The sequence below is a fragment of the Pipra filicauda genome, unplaced genomic scaffold, assembly GCF_003945595.2.
Source record: "Pipra filicauda isolate LSUMZ 115617 unplaced genomic scaffold, ASM394559v2 scaffold271_size1040873_pilon, whole genome shotgun sequence".
Taxonomy (NCBI): Eukaryota; Metazoa; Chordata; class Aves; order Passeriformes; family Pipridae; genus Pipra; species Pipra filicauda.
In genome coordinates, this window is record NW_024104389.1 from 346,776 (window position 1) to 366,949 (window position 20,174).

A 20,174-nucleotide genomic window follows, 5' to 3' on the forward strand; every position below is an offset into this window, starting at 1 on the left:
ACCTTACACGCTTTTTCCAATGGCCTGGATATGCTTTTTAGCTGTTTCAATCCCTTTGAAGCTGGCTGTTGTAGCTGTGAGTGGTACTTTGTGTTGAGTTTCTAGCACTTGGGCTTTTTCTCTCCGGGCCATTAGACAGCAATTCCTACAGTACTCTTAAGGCAATTCTCACTAGACTGAGTTATGATTAGTGCTAATTTTGGAACAAGTAAATCAAGCATATAGCGGTGAAATGGTTGCAACCATCTGTGATGTCTCAGCCATATCAATAAATTTTTTGGTTTTCTTTCCTTTTACTAGCAAAACACCATCAGGTCAGAAACGTTGTATTTCATGGCAAAATTTCCAAGCCCTGCTAGATAGATGAAATTTCTCAGAAACTCTCCTGAACCAAGTAGGAAATCAGCCTGCAGAACCCACAAGTATGGAACTGCAGCATCTGCAAAGTTTCTGCATCAGTACAATCTAATATTTGAAACACAAAGAAGCAGGGGTAGTTGTTTAACTGGCTGCAAGCTACTGGTTGGCTTGATTCCACTTATTTGAAAACTCAGTAGAAATACAATGCCTATCTTGGAAGATATGTATCTTACAAGAAACAGCACGACACAGTTGGAAAGCAGGATTAGCAGGTAAAGACAAAGCTGGGATGGGGATTTCCTCTCATGTTGTCCCTCAAATACATTGACAGCATTTGGGCTCTCCAAATGCTCAACGTTACCTTCACATGCTTTTATGCCTTGTATGGCACTCTTGTGCCAACAGAAGAGGGGTCTGCTTGAGTTACTGGGGATGTGGAATACAATCAAAATGACAATCCTTTCTGTTGTATGGAATTTCTGATTTTATTGCAAGGCACGTGTACTCAAAGTAATGTACTCGCGCACTTTATAAATATTTTAAGTAAACACAGACTAATAATAGTTGTTCCTTTCTTGACTAGATCTTTCGCATCCATTCAAATCAGGAGCCACAGTCTGATATCACAAATTTACAGCAGGGTAAGTTCTTTCTTTTAAAATTTAAGTTAATCTTGATTTATACAAGAACAAGAGAGACAAAAACTAAGTCCCACATTTCTAGCTGGAGACCTTTTTATAAAAGTTGTCATTCTAGCTTTCTCATTCCCTGTCTGTAAATTTACACACAGCAGTTGCAATATTAGTCTTTATAAATGTTAGCACAGCACTGAAGAAGCTTCTAATAGTGAGCTACCAAGAAAAAAAAGTGTGTTTCATTTTCTGTTGTGCAACCTGTAACCTCTCCATTAAGCAGGTCAGATTTTCCATCATCTGCCATGCTCCATTGCACAGCAACTCTCCAGAGAATTCTGGCAGCAAAAAATGGGTATTTCTGACAGTTTAAAGTCAGGTAGATTTAAAAATATTCCAGGGAATATTTTTATATTTTATTTTATGAATATTTTATGAATATTTTATGAAGATATTACTCTGGTATGTATGATACACAACAGGTCACAGATGGCTCCTTTGTTACGTATCACACAGTGAGGTGTCTGCCTACCTGTTCCCAGTGTTATAATAAGCTTGTAGCAGTAATCAAAAATCGGTGATACCTGTGAAATGGAAAGTAAACAAGATCTCTGTTTTTGGCTTTGCCAAGTCAATTTTGCATGGCACATTAATATAATTTTTACTTTGTTGGTACACTTAACGTATACTAAAGAGTACATCCTCTTCCTTTGGGAATGTCATCACTTAGATGCTAAAAACAGCTTGAGAGAGCATCTAGCATCACTACTGCACTATTTTTTTCTCTGTGTGTATGGATGTGTGGTAATTTTGGCAGCTGCCTTGGAAAATATACTGTGCATTTTTCATCCAAATGATCTTTTTTTCCCCCTTTCATTTTTTAGAGCCATGAGTTTCAGACAACATTAACTTCATATAGGGGCAATGGCTTGTGTGGGTTCAGGTGAAATAATACTGAGAAAGTAGGTTTTTTTCTGCCTGTTGTACTGGTACCGAAGGTGTCAAATTCTGCTCCCTCTGCTACTCTTGGCTCAGAAAATGGCCTCAGCCATTTTCAGACATTGACGGGGTCACTAAATTTGGCTTTGTGACTTAGAGCAGTACAAATCCAAAAGCATGCAAATAAAGAGCAAAGACTGATGGGCAGGACTCTCAAAAAGACTTAAATTTCATATTCAGATGTCAAAAACAGGTATTACCGGATATATGAAAAAAAATTCCCGTGTGAATAAATGGTTTAGATAGGAATTCAGACCTTATTCTGAGAGATACTGTCACATCATGGAGGAGACACAGATTTACATCCAAAATTATTATACCAGTTTTAGAAAAATCACAGTGGAAGCAATCTAATGAAAAACTTTTTTTACAAGCAGTAAAAATATACCCCAAAATCTGAGTGAAAACTATTGCTGGTCTAAAATCTCTATTTTTTTGGGGAAAAAAAGAGTTTAAATAGGACAGATCTGAAAAGAGAGAAGAACGGAAAAAATATCTAAAAATAGCCAGCCACTATTAGCAGTTGCCAAACATGCCTTGGAACAGTAATATAATTCAGCCTGGCCTGAAACAGAGTCCTTCTTGCAAATCACAGTCCCCAGGTGCCAAGGTAATAATGAGATACTTTAGAAATTGTACAAAAATAAAAAATCAGATGATACCATGGGCACACTGAGCAGGTGCAGAACTAATGACACTTGGAGGACTCCGTCTGAGGATACTCTCTCTCCAGACCAGAGAACAACACTGAAACCTGTACCCAGTGAACCAGGTATTCACCAGCTTTTATCCATTTTCAGGCAGATTTGGTTGAATCAGTAAGGCTGGGAAAACTTCGGAATTCAGCAGATAGAGAGGTTTAGAATGGGTTCTTGAAGAGATTTGGAAGTCATTAGAGAGCTGGGAGTGGGAGAAAAAATTAAGGTTTCTGTTCTCTGTGTCACTGTGATCCTGGATGTTGCAGGGAACTTGAAATAGCAAATGGTAATTTGCTCATAGGCAGGTTCTCTGAAGGTAGATTTGCTTAGCCTCAAAAAAAAGTTTCTTACTCTCGCAATAGTGAGATGTTTTTTGGTTACTACTTGTAACTAAAGTAATTGTAACTTATGGGGCTGGATGGGATCCATCCCCTGAGCCACTTTCCATCATTTATCAGCAGTCCTGGCTTACTAGGGAGGTCCCAGTTGACTGAAGGTGAGCAAATGTGATGCCCATCTACAAGAAGGGCTGGAAGGAGGATCCAGAGGACTACAGTCCTGTCAGTCTGACCTCTGTGCTGGAGAAGGTCATGGAACAGATCATTTTGAGTGCCATCATGCGGCACATGCTAGACAAGCAGGATATCAGGCCCAGCCAGCATGAGTTGCTATTTACAACTAGGGGGAGGTGCTGATCTCTTCTCTCTGGTGTCTGGTGATAGGATGCATGGCAATCACTTAAAGCTGCATCAGAGGAAGTTTACATTGGAATTAGGAAAAGGTTCTTCATTGAGAGGGTGGTCAGTCACTGGAACAAATGCCCCAGGGAAACAGTCATGGCCCCAAACTTGCTGATGTTTGAGAAACATTTGAACAAGTCTTAGATATATAGTTTAGCTTCTGGGTTGTCCTGTGTGAAGTCAGTAGTTGGATTAAATGATCCCCATGGATCTCTTCTAACTCAGTATATTCTGTGATTTCATTCTATGATTCAGTTGTGGTGTTTCATCATAGCTAGGGGAAGGAGTTGAGATCAGGGTCCCATGGTGGTAGACACAAAGTAAAGGAACAGCCTGTAGTCTGAAATGTTACAGCATGGCAGGCTCTGAGCAGAGCTAGAGGTTCAGTTCAGGCTTGTACAATAAGGTGTCCACAGTGTGTCAATGTGTGAGTTTGGTAGTGAGGGTGCTATTATAACCTGTGGTGAGCTACTGCAGGATTCAGTTGCCTAAGAACAGGCTCCTGGTGCTGTCTGAGATGTTTCCTTGCCTCTGGAACAGTATCATGCAGTGTGTGTATGACACAGGACTCTCAGCAGACATTTAGTCTTCTGGAGCAGCAACTGGACACTAGGCAAGATACTTCTAGTACAGATACTAGACTTGGTGTCTACGAATGCCCACCACACATCCTGGGGAACTTGCCACTGCAGTGGATGAGTCTAGAGGATTACTGAACAAATGTCAGCATCTGCATTCCCAACTGCATTGACTAGGGATGTGGTTCATTTGCCTATACAAGGATATATATAATTGTTCAGTCACCCTCTAATATTTATATATTAGAGCCAGTTGAGGTGGGCAGGTCTTGCCTGCACAAGCATATTTGTCTGTCATTTCAGATAGACCCATGTCCCACAGAGGTCCTCTGCCATGTCTTCTAGCCTTGTACATACCTTGGATTTCCTAGAACACCTCAAATGGTGATGGATAATGTAGTGGGTTTCTGTGGCTGGGTTTTGGTAGCAGGGGAGGGGGAGCTGCAAAGATGGCTTCTATTAGAAGCTGCTAGAAACTTCCCCTGTCCCTTGGAGCCAATGCCATCCGGCTCCAGGACAGACTTCCTGCTACTGGCCAAGTCAATCAGGAGTGATAGTAACGCCTCTGTGATAACATATTTAGGAACAGAAAGGTATCGCGCAGAAAGAATTCCAGCCAGAAAAGTGTGAGAATATGTGAACAACAAGGTAGACGCCAAGGTCAGTGCATAAGAAAAGGGAGGAGGTGCTCCAGGCACCAGAGCTGAGGCCCTGCAGCCCGTGGTGCAGCCCATGGTGGAGCAGCTGTGCCCCTGCAGCCCATGGAGGACCATCGGGGTGCAGAGACCCACCTGCAGCCCATGGAGGAGCCAATGTTGGAACAGGTGGATGCATGAAGGAGGCCATGACCTTGTGGGAGGCCCAAGATGGAGCAGGGGCCTGCTGGGGACCTGCAGCCCGTGGATAGGGAAGCCCACGCTGGAGCAGGTTTTTCTCGGGTAGGACTCGTTGCCCCTGTGGGGTACCCACGTTGGTACAGCTCATTCATGAAGGACTGCACCCCATGGAGGAGTGACCCATGGGACAGCAGTCTGTGAAGAACTGTTGCCCAAGGGATGGACTCATGCCGGAGAGGTCCTGTCTCCTGTGGGAGGGACCTCACGGGAGCAGGGGAAGGACTCCTCTCCTTGAGCAGTGGCAGAAAGAAAAACTGATTGTAACCCCCTTTCCCCATCCCCCTGCACTGCTGGGGGAGGGGAGGGAGAACATGGAAGGAAGGAGGGGTGGGGGGAAGGTGTTTTTAAGATTATTTTATTTCTCACTCTTTTGCTTTTATTCTGTTAGTAATAAATTTAAGTAATATCCCCACTTTGAGTATGTTTTGCCTGTGAAGGTGATCAGTGACCTCTCCCAGCTGGTGTCTCAACTCATGAATCCTTAGCTGTTTTTTTTCTCTCCTCTGTCCAGTTGCAGAGGGAGAGTGAGAGAGTGGCTTTAGTGGGTAGCTGACGTCTGGCCAGGGTCAAGCCACTACAGTTGCCCACGTGTGAGCAAGTAGACAGAGCCCCTAGCCCAAAGTCATCCTGCCTGGTCTCTACCAGGATCTTTGCCCTGCAGAAGGACACTAATTCCCTGTGAGTTCTCTGTGATAGCTGCTCTTGAGAATCTCAAATAACACAGGACACCTATGATTTAGGAAGCTGAACTGACCCTTCAAGCTTCTTTATATATATAATGGTGCCACAGACACTCATGCCTCGTCATAGACAACTACACAGTACACACCTAAATTTAGGTGTCTGAATCACATTTTATAAATGGATTCTAATCCATCACTAATATACTGCCTTCTTTAGTTAAAGCACCTCCCTGTTCTATCTCAGTTTCAGTAGCTGTACAGCACCAGCATTACATAAACTGTGCAGAGCTCCAGTTTATCTCATTAGTCCATCAGTCTGCATGGGATGTATATGAAAGTGCACAGGGAGTAGAAAAAAGTTTGGAAGAGAGATTCTGAGAGCCAGTCTGTGAGTGTGTGACTGGAAAGCTAGCTGCAATCAAAGAAACTGAGGAAATATTTCTCCTTGCTTGAAAAAAGCAGCCTTTTCCTGGTATTGTCCCACACAGTTTGTGAAACAAATGGATAGGAAGAGCTCTGTATAAGTAACTTGCAGTGCAATAATGTGTTGAGATGTGAGTTGTTGCATAAGTTTCTTCAGACTTTTAGAAAATATTTTGAAGGTTCTTATTGTTATTGAGGTGTGACAGAAAGATTTATCCAACCTGGCATGCTATGCTTCCTTCCCTAGAGGTCTGCTGGACAGTCCCATATTGAATCTTTCAGCTGCTCTTATTAATGGGAAGCTTGTAGCTGCAATGCCATATTTCAGCTTAAAGCTGTAGGTGGTGCTTTTGGAAAGTTCTGTTTCTGCTGCTGGAGGGCCTCATCTTTCTCACAGATGGTAAGGGCACTTGTTGAGGCAGCAATAACTCAGCTGCCACAGCTTGAGGGGAAAGCTGCCAAAACACTTTCTGCACTCTAAGGAGCTTTAGCCTTCATAGCAGACTCCAACTATCAGAAACACAACCTGGTAGAGAAAGGAATGGTTAAATACTGCCACCACCTCAACACCACATGATCAGGTGTTGCTACATATAGGGCTGCCCAAGTTTACAGAAATTACTCCGACCTGGACCCTGTGCTATGGGCATATATATAATACATATATAATACAGCAAGAAGGGTCTTACTATCCAAACTTCTCAGAGAAGAAGAATCAAGTTAGTCAATCTAATTAGCTTCAGCAGTGGCCGGGAGGACTTGGTCCAACAGGATGTCTCATTGGAGCTGCTTCCCTACCCTTGAGCCACCCTCCAGAGCTGGATCACCAACACTGCACCAACGCAGGAACAGTCTCTGGTGGCAGGTCTGACACTCTCAAAACTGCTCTGACAACAAGGAATGCCTTTGGTGGTGGGTATCTGGTACCATGCCTCCTCTCCTCCAGACAGTGGGAGAAGTGGAACTGGAGCTGTCTACCATCCAAACCTGTAAGATGAGCTCTGCAGTGCCAAGATAAGGTGATCAGTGAAGGCTTTGTGGAAGCTTTGTGCTGATGAAGGGAGCAGTGGAAAGCCTTGCTGTGGGGCAGAATCTAGCCCTTTCTGTTGACTTGTCCAGATGCAATATATAACACTTCCCCACTGAAGGGATAGCACATATATTCTAGCTCTAACCTGTTCCTTTCAGTGTTTTAAAGTATTCCTCAAAGATAAGAGATAACATATGTACACTGACGAGTTGTGTGTGCTTCTTTATATAAACCCAGAATTTGTCCCAGCTGAAATTTCTGGAGTTCTGGAAAAGGTAGGCTGATTTTGTCCCTGTTGCTGCAGGCGTCTGTTACAACAGTCCAAAGTAAAGTTGGTTCACTGAGCCGTAGATCTTTTTTGACATTTTTTCATTAATTATTTCTACTTATTCCTTTAAGATTCTAACTGCTAGTAAGACCTTTTTATTATAAAATCATAAAGAAAACATCTCTTGTCTGAACAACTTACAGTTCAAATAGGTGAAGAAGACAAGTGTATATTTTGTCTGTATTTTCTCTAAAAACATGATCTGTTGCAAATGTAGAATTACTCAGTAGATGGGGCTTTATTTGCAGTTAAGCTAAAAGCCCAGTCAGGCTCCATATACTCAGTCAGCAATATCTTTGTGGGAAACACTATTTTTAAAAGGATCTCACAAGAGATACTTGGAACTACTTGCTGTGTTGAGCAGATGACTCTGATACAGAATACTGCAGGACTTGTTTTGAACACAAATTTTGGAAGATTTTTATCACTGCTTGGGCTCTCAGTGATTTCTGGGCAACAAATGAGCTTATCTGAATAGTATGAGGAAACAACAATAACCTGCAGCTGTCCTGCTAATACTTACATAACAGCTTCTTCAGCTGCTGTGCTGATTTAGCATGCCAAGTTAAATGATTTATGTGAAAGTGCAATTCTGAAAGTTTCATGTTCAATGAACTTATTCATAACTTTAAAAAAAAACCTTATGAGAAAATTAGCATTGTAAAAAATCTTTTCTAAGCAAACAGAGCTATCCAGGAGCTGAATTATCTAGTGCATGCAACTTGCAAGAGTTTGGAATTGCGTAGTTTAGTATAAAAAATAGCAAATGTGCTGAAAAAGTCAAGCAGTTTCTTGCTTTTGAAAAGGGAAAGAAAAAGTAAAAAGACCCTTTAATTCCTTTAATCTGTGCTGTGATCATTTAGCTATTTCTCAAAATAATGCAGTTTCCCCCCACCTCCTGTGTTTCTCAGCTGTTTCTGTGGTGCAACCTTATAAGACAAGAGCCATATTCTTCATACTTTAGCCCTCAGACTTACAGTTATTCTTATCCTTTCTCAGCTTTTTACATGGATTTATTGTTTTGTTTTGTTTTAGTTTTTTTTTTTTTGGTTTGTTATTGTTGTAGAGCAGAACTGCTCATTGTCATGAAAATATAGAAACAATAAGGTTAATATGGTGGGTCACTTTCAATGCTGAAGAAGAAAGCCATATACATTTCCCAACAGCATAAATTCCCTGGACCTTAGGCCAGCTGGCTGGAGCGTGGCAGCAGTTCACCACAAAGAGAAATGGGGACAGGAATAAAGAGAGCAGTGACAAGGTCTGGGCGCTGCTGCCTCCCCTGGGAGCAGTTTTGGGCTCCCTGTGCACAAACGCTGCCATTTTTGCCCAATGGCACAGAGCTGAGGTACAGCTTGGAGGCACAGGAGTTAAGCTGGGTCTCCCAGGCTGAGGAGACCAAAAAAGTAAGGCAAAAGGAGAACATGACTCCTGTCTACATGAAGGTTTTGTTATGCAGCTTGTGACATCAGGAAGCCCGATGTGTGAAAAGACAGGGTTACGTTTTCTCTGGATGATTTTTCTATAAGACTTCAAGAAACTCATCGTTGGTAACTGAATTGTTAAAAAGAATCATGCAGCAAACAGACTGGGGGCAACTGGATTTTTTCCTCTGTGTGTTTCCATTGATGTTGAAGTAGAACAAATCATGGAGATCAGCTTTGACAACAGTGCAGGACCTGTATTTAAGGCTTCAGAAATTTCAGCACAAACAGATTATTTAGGTCAATATTTCAAGCCATGTCCTCTCAAATGTGGTCTTGATCTGTAAGACAGATAGACATATAGAAGGGGCTGGGATTTACTTATTATTTCTAATGAACACTCTGAAAATTTTAATTATTTTTAAGATATTATTTATTAAGTTATTGTCAATAGAGCTTGTTTGCCCTACTGTAAGAATGAAGCCTGTTTTTTCCTTCACTGAACTTTACAAAGAAATGTAATTTTCTATATATTTCTATACTCTTTACTTTATGCTAGGAGTTAGTTTCCAATTTCTTCTTCCAAGTTTCATGAAGGCTTAGACACGTTAATACTGTGAAAGTTGCCAGATGGTGGTTTTTTGCAGGTACTATTTACAAGTCCCATTTAAATAACAGTGTACCCAGACCTCAAAGAAATATTTCTTTTAATTAGGCTGTAGCTGTTTTTAAGAGCCATGTTAAGTTTCAAAAGCTAGAAAAGCCACTGAAATTCTTTCTTTAACTTATTCAGCCCAAATTTTAGAAATGCTCCTCTCAGAATATATGTAAGGACCATTGTGACTAAAGACAGACTGAAGCAAGTGAACAAATGTTTTCCCAGAGCTTGGCCTGTTCTTCCCTAATCAAATCCCTTTTACGGCTTGTTCTGTGACTGCATCCGACAACCCCACAAACAAACTCCTGGAGCATGTTGCAATGTAAATTATAACGTGACAAATTATGAGAAACTTGCAGTTAAATTTTAAATTTGCTTTTAAATGGATGTTTGCCAGAATCAGTCACAGTTATAAAATGGGTTTTTGATAGACAGAAATCTTCCAAATAAGCACATTCATATGTATATTGAGATAAACCCAGAACAGTTATTAAAAAGTGGGTGTTTGTCTGTTATGGTTCTAAATGACATCTTTCAGCTATTACTGAAGTAAAAAACAACAAAACAATAGTGTACCATAAACAGGATTTTTGGATAAAATTTTGTCATCCAGGATTACATGATTTATCCTCTAATTTCCAACATCTGCTTTAGATTATTAGCAGAGATATTCAGTACTAATTATTTTGAGGTTTAGCAGCTATGTAAAACATATCTGTGCATCTTGATAATTTCATGGCTCCTAGCCTTTAATTTCTGAGCTGTTTGTAACCACAAGCCATTTAGTTGACACTTGGTGTTTTCTTAAGTTTAAAACACATGCAGATTTGAGACAATCTTCTGATTTTCCTCCTAATTTCCTTCAGTTGGATTACTGCACAGTTTGCATTACTTTACCCATCAGTCAGTGAATTTTTTGTGTGCCAATGACCTGCATGAAAACCAGAAGCGGAGAGCTCTCTATGAAGTTAACATCGAGAAAAACAGCTCCACACAAGAAAAAGATCAGGAGCTTACTAATAATTGCATTAATAATAATTTTTACACTTCTTCCAAAGCTCAACACCTTTTGCTTATAGTGAGTAGGACTCAGCATTGTTGTCTGCCTACTGCTTCTCTCCACTTTAAAATTCTGAGTCATATCCACCCAATCCCTTTGTGATGGCTGGCTCTCAGGCACCCCCACAGCTCATCAGCCCTGCTGGCAAAAATGACAATTGTACATACAAGGACACAGTGCCCTTGGTGTCAGCGATAGCGTTCACCAAAGACGGGGGGGGGGGCATCGTAAAACAATAAGTTTTATGGCTTTTTGCCAGCTGGCAAATGTAAGCTTTTGAAGGACTTACTCCATATGTATGAATGTAGAACTAAACACAGCAAAACGATACTCTTCCCAGGACTCAGCTAGAGGAAGGGCAATGTGTGATCAGTGCGATCAGTGCAAAAAGTTGTAGTAGGAGGTAAAAGTAGTAAAGTTCATGGGTATGTCAGAACCTTCTCCTTTAGCAAGTATTTATCGAAGTCGAGAGAAATGTCGCTCTGTATGGGCCACCTTCTGTTGAAGTATGAGCTTGTGAGGAGCAGATCTTCCCTTTCACAGTCAAGTTCAACGACATGTCATCTTCATACAGAAACTGCAGATCCGAGCTTGTAAATCCTGTTTCTCAGAGGTAGCCTTTGAACATGTGAGGGTTCTTGCAACAGAAGCAGACTCGTGAACAAGAAGTCACATCCCTGTCCCCAGAATGGCTGGTGATGAAAGAAGCTATTTAGGACTTTCCCTGCTGTTGGAAGTGTTATGGAATACAGATTCAAATTCTGCTTTCCATCTGTCCTTGGGAACTGTGCTTAGGAAACTCTTTTTAGCATTATTGTCTTTAAAGTCATCAGAGATGGTTATGACAGAGGTTGACTCCAAGTCAATAGTCCCAGGAGCTGAGGGGGCTCAAAGCTCCTCTGTGGAGAACAATGCAAACCACACTCCGTGACGGGAAAAGCAGGAGTATGGAATGAAACTTTTTCTGGGGTGAGGTAATCTGTGGTGCTCAAATACAAGCATCAACACATACAGAGAAACTGCAGCTAGAGACAGAAATAACCAGAAATAAAAAAAAATATTTATACTATGTCATAACTGTGGTGTTCAATAGACTATTATAACTCCTTGCAGAAAACCTTGTATCTCCAGCATGGTTACAAAATGAAAAAAAGAAAATATTTTAACTCAAGTGAAAGTCCTCAAATATATTTGAATTATTTTTATATGCATCCTTGCTGATTAAGACTGTGTTTTCTTCTAAAATGCAGCAAAAAGAGAAAGGAAGTATAAATAGGTGTCAAGGAGCTGTGATTGTTTCTAATACATTGGACAGGCTAGCTGTCAGGAGGATAAATGAATCATCCGTAGATAACTCATATTGTCATATTTATGTGAGTGGGATCAAGAAAAAGTAAAAACTAAATTGAAAAAGAAAATATCATTGCAAAACAGTTTTCCAAATGCATGTGACAAGTGAAAGATGACACGAGATGTGATAAAAAGTGAAATGTGAAATCTTGTAGTTCTTTTTACTATTGTTTGTATGTTTAACTGTTTTATTGTTTATTTGCCAAGTATCGGCTCAACATATTGGATTGTGAATTTTATCTGTTTCTTATTTAGACATGAGATGACATGAGTGATACTGGTACAAAATGGATAGATTTTCCCAAGAACTTTAACTAGCATTAGTACCAATGTAGAAACAAGTTTAAATTGAAGAAAGACACAGTCAGAAATTCATTTAGGCATTTATACCAGACATTCTGGAAAAAAAATGTATCTCATCAAGAGTATACATTATGTTTAGCAAGTGGGAAAGTGAACTAGAGATGATCAAAATATCTAATTGAGAGATGTTGGGGAGGGAAGTGATGAACCAACCTGATCAGAAGGCAATGAAGTTCCCAGGTTTGAGCAATGGAAAAAACCTTCCCTTTCCCTCTGGTGACATAGATAAGCTTTGTGCATTGTCACACTGGATGTATTGTGTGAGTCAAATCTCTTACACCAGTTTTTCTCTTTCTGTTCTTAGCAATTTTATTCTAACACTGAAGTTGAAGGCTAGTCTGAGAGGTTTGAGCTGTTACATCCATAAAAGAAACATTAATCAGAAATTAGAAGTTAGAAAAGAACTGTACTGTACTGTACACTGCTGAATGGATATTTGTGTTGAAGACTCAGGAACTAAGAAGTCTTAAGTGTGGGAAGGGTATGGTGCTCCACAGACATGGAAAATGCTGAACAAGCTCCAAATGTAAGTACCTCTATAGCCCAATAGCCACCTAATCATTGGTGCTGAGTCCAGAGGAAGCAGCAGAGAGAGTGTTACATTACATTACAGTCCATTGCACGTGAGCTCTGGGAGAGAAGGTGTAGGAAGTTTGAACACAAAACCCACCAGACAATGAAAGAACTTTGAAAACATCCTGAGGCCAATATCCATCTACGTGGATGAATCAGACAACAACAGAAGTTTTTGAGAGGTACATCTAGTGGGTAGCCTTCCAAATCATCAATATAATGCTGAATTAACTTGCTTCAAAACCATATATCTTTTATATAAAGAGTGCTGCCTGTTCTAAAAATAAGAGGCCCGAGTCTGATCCTGTTCATAACTCAATGAATCAAGAACACAGAATTTCTTTAGTGAAGAACAAGTGAGTGACAGACTGCATTCTGGGCTCATCCTGGGAGTAGAGCATGTGACCCACAGCTGAGTCTTATTCTGTAATGGTAAAAGGCTTTTTGAAATCCATTTAAACCTATTAGTGCTCCCAGAAAATCATGCAGTCATTCATTTTCTCAAAATAAATATCCTGGATTTAATGGAGTGTAGTGTCCTTTCACTACCAGTACCCAAGAACTCCAATTATGCATTATTAAACTATTAAACTGAACTGAACAAGGAGAACTGGCACTTACTGGCAAAATCACTGTTCTAAAATGCTTGGTAATAAAGCTATGGAAAAATTAGCAAGTGGTTGTAAAACTGCCATCTCCTACCAGCTGCTAAAATTTTGTTTTCTCTAACAGTTAGAACATGTTTATGAGCACATCTTATGCGCACACACATCCATCTACACAAAAGAAGACTCATGCAGGGGTCTACCTGTGCTGTCACAGACTGAGCTGGCAGGGGATTTCAGCAAGCCAGCTCACTCTTGAGCATGTTGTAGGCTGGTTCTTGCGGCGTTTCCCATGTAAAGACAGTGTTTCCCCAGTTCCCTCTGAAATCAGAGAGCATATAGGGCTTCACAGAGTCCAGGATGCAAAGCAAAAACCTTCCTGAGCCCCCAGAGAGCTGGTGGCATATTCTGATGACAAATCAATCATCACTGGAGCTTCTTTGTGTTTATTGTTCTGTTTGCTATGCAGGAAGTATGGAAAGGGGAAAAATCAGACATTGTAACATTGCAACAGACATTGTTACACTCTTGCAAGGTGATATGATCCATACACTTGGGATTTCTAAATAAAAACCAGATGGCAATGCTACAAAAGGTTTTGGGGGTGTGCAAATATCACAAATGAGCATCTAATGCTTCAACTGCTTGAAAAATCAAGAAATAAAGTTCTTGCTGACTTCAGTGATAACCTATTCAGTCATTTGCTCTATGCCTCTTAAGGTGCTGTTCAAAATCCAGAGACAACCTTCATGAACTTTTCTTCACACTAGATTTAAGGCAAGGCAATGCCTTCACTGCTTTGTCTGCTATGCTGATATCCATTGTTATATATTTAATTTATTTTATCACTCTTTCAATTTTTATTTTCTGACATCAATTTTATAGGTGAAAAACATTCCCTTGAGTTATTACTGGGTTTCCTCCTCACTCTTTCCCTAACACATGCATTAAGATCACATTTGGATCTGCCTTTTCAAAATTGCCACAGTATAGAGTGAAAAGAACAAATAAAAATGTTAATTAATTTTTCAGAGCTGATGGTGGAGCTAAGCTAGAGCTACTACCCCTCTCTACTTTTAGCAGCACAATGCAGTTCATCTCCATGGAGTTTTATCGACAACAAGCCCAAGAAGAAAATACATTCTCCTGAAAGGGTACAATAAAATATCAGTTTATACCGCACCACATAAAGTTGTAAGGAGTTCACAATGACTGTTCTGATTGCATCAATAAGTACTTAGAGATTTATGACTGAAAATAATGTTTTTCCACTCAGGGATGAGCACAGCACCCATTTTATGAAACAGTGATATGGGCCATTACAGTCCAGTACATTGTACCAAGGCATAATTCGTTCACCTGCCAGATTGAAAGCTTTCATGCACCATCATGCAAGGAACCAGCTAGAGTTACAATTTCAGAAACATCATCCCTAAGATTTGGTACCTGAATCCCTGTTACACGCTTTATATATGAGTAATCTGATCACATATTTGCTGAGCACTTGTGGTCTCTTTGCCAATATTGAAATGAAACTGCCTTCACCCACATTTTTTCACATATGTGGTCTGCATGTCCGGGTACATGTCTGAGGCTCTAGGGATTTGGTTGCTTGGTGCCATTCTGGGATAGAGTAGGGGTGCTGGTTTGTGAAGGGACCATCAGGTATAAGACCCAGCTGGGCTTCTCCACTTCTCCAGCAGCCTTTTTTTCCCTTCTTTCTAAACACAGAATCAATGAAATAAATTTGGTATCTTTTTAAGTAGAAACTCGCCATAATCATAACCAGATTATCACATAATAATGGAAATTCTATGTAGTCTTTTCAGATTTGGACAAGGCTAAATGCACATTCACTTACTGAAGAATGTGGATTTATTGTTCCATATTCTCAGCCATTAACACCGTTAAAGGAGAAACCCACTCTTACTGTCAAAAACATACATTTGTTCAAGTGAACCTTATATTTAAGAAATGTTAGTTCAGCTGGAGGAAAACAGACATTTACTTTTAGATTGCTAATAAGGATTTTTGGACATTTTAAAGTGGCTTATTTTTGCTATATACTTTGTGCAAATAAGTATGGGATATTATTTATTAAAGTAAAAAATTCCCCAAATCTGCTCAGAAAGTTCTGATTAATTGATGTTTGACAAAGTGTTTGGATGGATGTTTGAAAATACAGAACAGAAGGTCGTACATACATCTGCATGTAATGAAGATGTTTAAACGCATAGGAGTTAGATACTGAGAATCAGTTTCACCTTCTGCATACTTTTGCTCATCTTTTCCCAAGCCTGTTTTGGCCCTCCCTTTGAGGAATGTAGAAGACAAACATATCCAAAGGTTAGTGACACTATGGAAGTGGTTTTTTGAGATAACCTCTAAAATTGAGAGCACGATACCGTAACTAAACTGCATTTTCAGTTTTGTTAAAATAAGCCTTCATCTTTTCTGTGGGGTAGTCATTTACCCCCTACTTTTTAACTCTTTCCTTTTATAGATTTTTCTGTGCTTTTAAGTTTCTTATTTTCTTAGGTCCATTTTTGCCCCTACAACATTTCTCCGTTTTACTGGACTTTTAATTTCACTCGTCTCTGAGGGGTTTTTACTCTGTTCTCTAGGACCATAAGTCTACAGTTTTTGAAAAAAAAAAAAAAAAAAGGCAAAGCCAAAACAAACCCCAACCCAACAAAAACCCCCTGAACAGATGCAAGAGGTGGGAAAAAATGCCCTCCAGTGAAAATGTCTTTCTTTATACCTGGTTTCTGGTACTGTTGCACTTAAGAGCTTGCTAGATATGGGACACTGCAGATTCTGGATATTGCAGAGCTGCCACAGAGCTCTCCTGATGGAGCATCCATACCCTTGCTAGAGATCACAGGAAGTACGACTCACGGTATCCTGTCACCTCCATGGGGTACCTGCATTCGTGACCATCTCTTGGGCCATAGGAGTGGCTACAGAGAGACAGTCACAGTTCTCGGTGCTCAGAAGGCCCAGATGCTTTTGGGTCGAGTGAAAAAACGGAACCGTTTTTGGAAAATTAGCCTCTTTTCACACCAAAGACTCCGTCCCCGTCCCCACATTTCCCCCGAGCTCCATTTCCAGTCAAGCACTTTAGTCACATTCCTCTGTTTGGCCAGGTCTTTGGGAAATGGGAAAAGTGTGTCTTCAGAGAGTAGCCAAAAATCCAGAGCTTGACACTCAGAGGGGACAGCCCGCCTGCTGCTGAGACCCCTCTGCAGGGTCTGTCCCGGCTGCCGGAGGGCGGCGGGGGGGGGGGCACGGGGGAGAGCTGCTGATGCGGGGAGGCTGCTCTGCCCTTCCCTCCTGTTCAGCCAGGCAGCATCTTCTCTCTCACCTCTCATCCCCTCGCCCCACCGCTCCTCGCTGCCCCATCCCCGTGTCCCCGTGTCCCCGTGTCCCCGCGTCCTCGTGTCCCCGTGTCCCCGTGTCCCCGTGTCCCCGTGTCCCCGTGTCCCCGTGTCCCCGTCCCCGCGCCGACACACGATGGCGCCGCAGCCCCCGCCGTGGCGCCGGCCGGCGGCTGAGAGGCGGCGGCGGCTCTGGCCAGAGGTGGCTTTCCCCCTGGGAGGGATGTGAAGGCCAGGCAACACAAATATCCCGACCTACCCTTGAGGGACCGTCAGGGTGTCGGCAAAGCGAGGAACCAGCACATGGATGTGCTCCACTCTGTTTCGGTCCCTGTTCATCAGCTGCTCCCTGTGCAGACAGATGCATCACACAGTGGCTGAGGCCCCCAGGTCTGGGGTCTTGTTGGGGATCAGGGGATCTTCTTGCAAAAAGAAGAGGGTGAGGGTTTTTTTCCCCTCCACATGTAAATTTTCATGGGGACCTGGACTTGGAGAAGCTGTTGGAGGAGTTTTTTGGCAGGAATGTCTATGGGTTGCCTGCTTGTCCTCTTGGGACTCACATGAGGAGTAAGAGAGACCAAGGTGAAAAGGTGGCATATAACCATGTTAGCTGAAATGCACTCACTGGACTGAAGCAGAACGAGAGGCAGTCAGCATTATGTGTGTATAGTGCGCACACACACACACACACACATGTAATTTAGTCTAAGGATATTACTGAGATTTAAATGCGGGGGAGGAAGAATCTGCCCTTTTTTTTACAAGCCTTCACCCTCATATGTTTCTGTGCCTTCAAACACATGCAAAGTAAGGCCTAGAAAATCTTTGCTGCTAGCAAAAACCAAGGAGCGCTCAGAGTAAACCTCTGCACTCCCCTGCTGCATTTGCTTTTCTTAGCCGGGTTTGGCAAAAACTCAGCAGAATTTGCTTATGTCTCTGTTTCTCCAAAATCTTTTACCACTGTGGAGAGAGGAAAGGAGCGAAGGGAAGAAGCGACTGTGTACTGCTTCACATGGCAAAGAATTCAACATGGGCAGTGTGGGGGTGCGGAACGAAGGTGGCTGTGTCTTTATCTGAAGGATTCTGTGGTGCCTCGATGACTATTAGGAAGCAGGAAGCAGCAATGCCCTGGATGTGAGCTGAGGAGGACTGACAGCAGGTTTCCTGCTGCTGAGCCACTGTCCAGCCATGCCTGGCATTGGGAACTGGGCATTAGAGCAGGACATGTTTAAAAAAACTCACCAGTGACTCCATGGTTGTGCACTACTCTGATAACAGCATGGCTGAACCTGTTGTCCTAAAGGCCCTGTGCCAGCAAAATCAGAGAATGGGAATTTGGATATAGTTTGGAGATAGAAAGAAATGCAGTATTTTGGTAGGGAAAGGCCAGCATTAACTGAAATTGGCCATGAACAATTTATTGCCATTTTCAGAAAGAGCCTGTCTGATACTTTTCTTCTCCACTCTTCCCTAAGTAAAAAAATGTCTCTTTCAGCTGTGCAGATCTCCAAACTGAAGTTGAGCCTGGAGGAGCTGTAGTGGCTGCAGACATGTTCTCATTTAGCAAGGGTGGAGCAATCTCCAAAGCTGGATTATTGTCAGTCAGGCTGACAAAGCAGAACAAAGCATCACCACAACAAAAACCTCTGCCCCATGTTTGGCAAAGCATTGTTTATTTGTGACTGCTGGGCTTCTGGTGAAGGGAAAATCTTAAGAGAAACTTAATGGTGCTTTAAAAGAGCCCTTAAGAGGTTTTTTTTTCAGCTCTGCAAGTTATTTTCAACAACAGGCTGCTTGCACATGTTGAAACTTGTATAACAGTAAATTATTAGTTGTTATTGTTACATGTTGCTGAAAAAAGAGTATGTAAAGACCTACACTTTTAAAGAGCTCATGAAAGGCAGCTGGATCTACTTACATGGGGCAAAATTATGCTAAACAACATGTTCAACAAGAATATAAACAGTGAATGAAGTAGGATTTCATACGGAGCCTTGTCTCTGGTGTACTGCCATGCAGCCCTCCTTTCAGCTTTCCTTACCCCCTGAGCTTCTGTTTCAGTCACAGACAAAAAAGGGGAAGAAAATCTTGGTCTTTTCTTTCAAGATATCATCAAAGACTTCCACTACATTGTCAAAGGAGGGCAGTCTCAAGCAAAGCAAAGGACTTAAAAAAGCAAACCTCTGTGAACCTGAGTGTTTATGAAAAATTCTGATAAAGGTGCTTCATCTGGTGCTGAAAAGTCCCTATTGGTACAAGCCACATCTGCATTCTTCATAGCCATAGGAGAAAAAGGACTCTCCCCTCTGAGTGCTTTTATAAAAGATTGTAAAACAGCAGTGCAAAATCATAATGATTAAAGCGCGATACATAGCAGACAGCAGAGATGAGCTGATAGTCTAGTGAAAGGAACAGTAAATAATAAACAAGACTATTGAGAAATGTGACAAACTTAGGCTATGCTGTAGCGAATAGATAGCAATGACAGTACCCTGAGGATAAGGGTAGGAGAAAGCAATGAGTCTTTTCATAACAGTATATCTTCCGTAGAATAAGAGGCAACAAAATTCAGTAAAAAACCCTCAGAAGACAAGTTGTCTGTATATGTTATTAATGCAGGAGGAAGAATTGAAAGTGTCTTTGGCCCCAGAGAGATATGTGTGCATCACCTGTCTGCTAAGAATAAGGGCAAAAAGGTAAAACGCTGAAGAGCGCAAGAAATAATGGATGATCAAAAAACCCAGACATAAATCTGTTAGTAGGATGAAGTATGAGGCAGAAGAGGCAACTTGCTAAAATTAAACCAGTGAATCTGAACATCAAATACATCTCTGGTTGCGCCTTATTTGTTTCACTGAGAGTACACTTGGCATGCAGTTGACAAATGGTGTTTATTAGTGGGCTAATATACTGAATTTGAACACTGAGAGGGAAATGAAGCAAATGATTGACAGGACTGAGCATTTTCTCCTGATAGTTTCTGTAGGACATAGTGACATAGTATATGCATCCCTCTCAGGCAGGTTGCTCAAGTCACTGAATGCTTCATACCAAGAGGCTACAAAGCCATCCACTCCTCCAGCCTCAGCACCAATGTGCCTGCCCCGGGGAGCATCTGCTAGAGTTGTGTCTGGTTTTTGGTGCCTGCTTCACTGTGCTACACAGGGACTACATCAGCTTACAGTACATTGACTGCTAAGACTGGAAGACCTCAAATAATTTGACCATCAGCAAACAAATGTTTTATTGTAGGCAAGATTGATTTATTCGGTTACTGCTATGAATCTGTGAATTTATTTTAAAATAAATGTTTTATTTAGACTAAAGGACAACCCTCATTAAATATGTGTATATATATATATATATATGTATATATATATATATATATATATAGTGC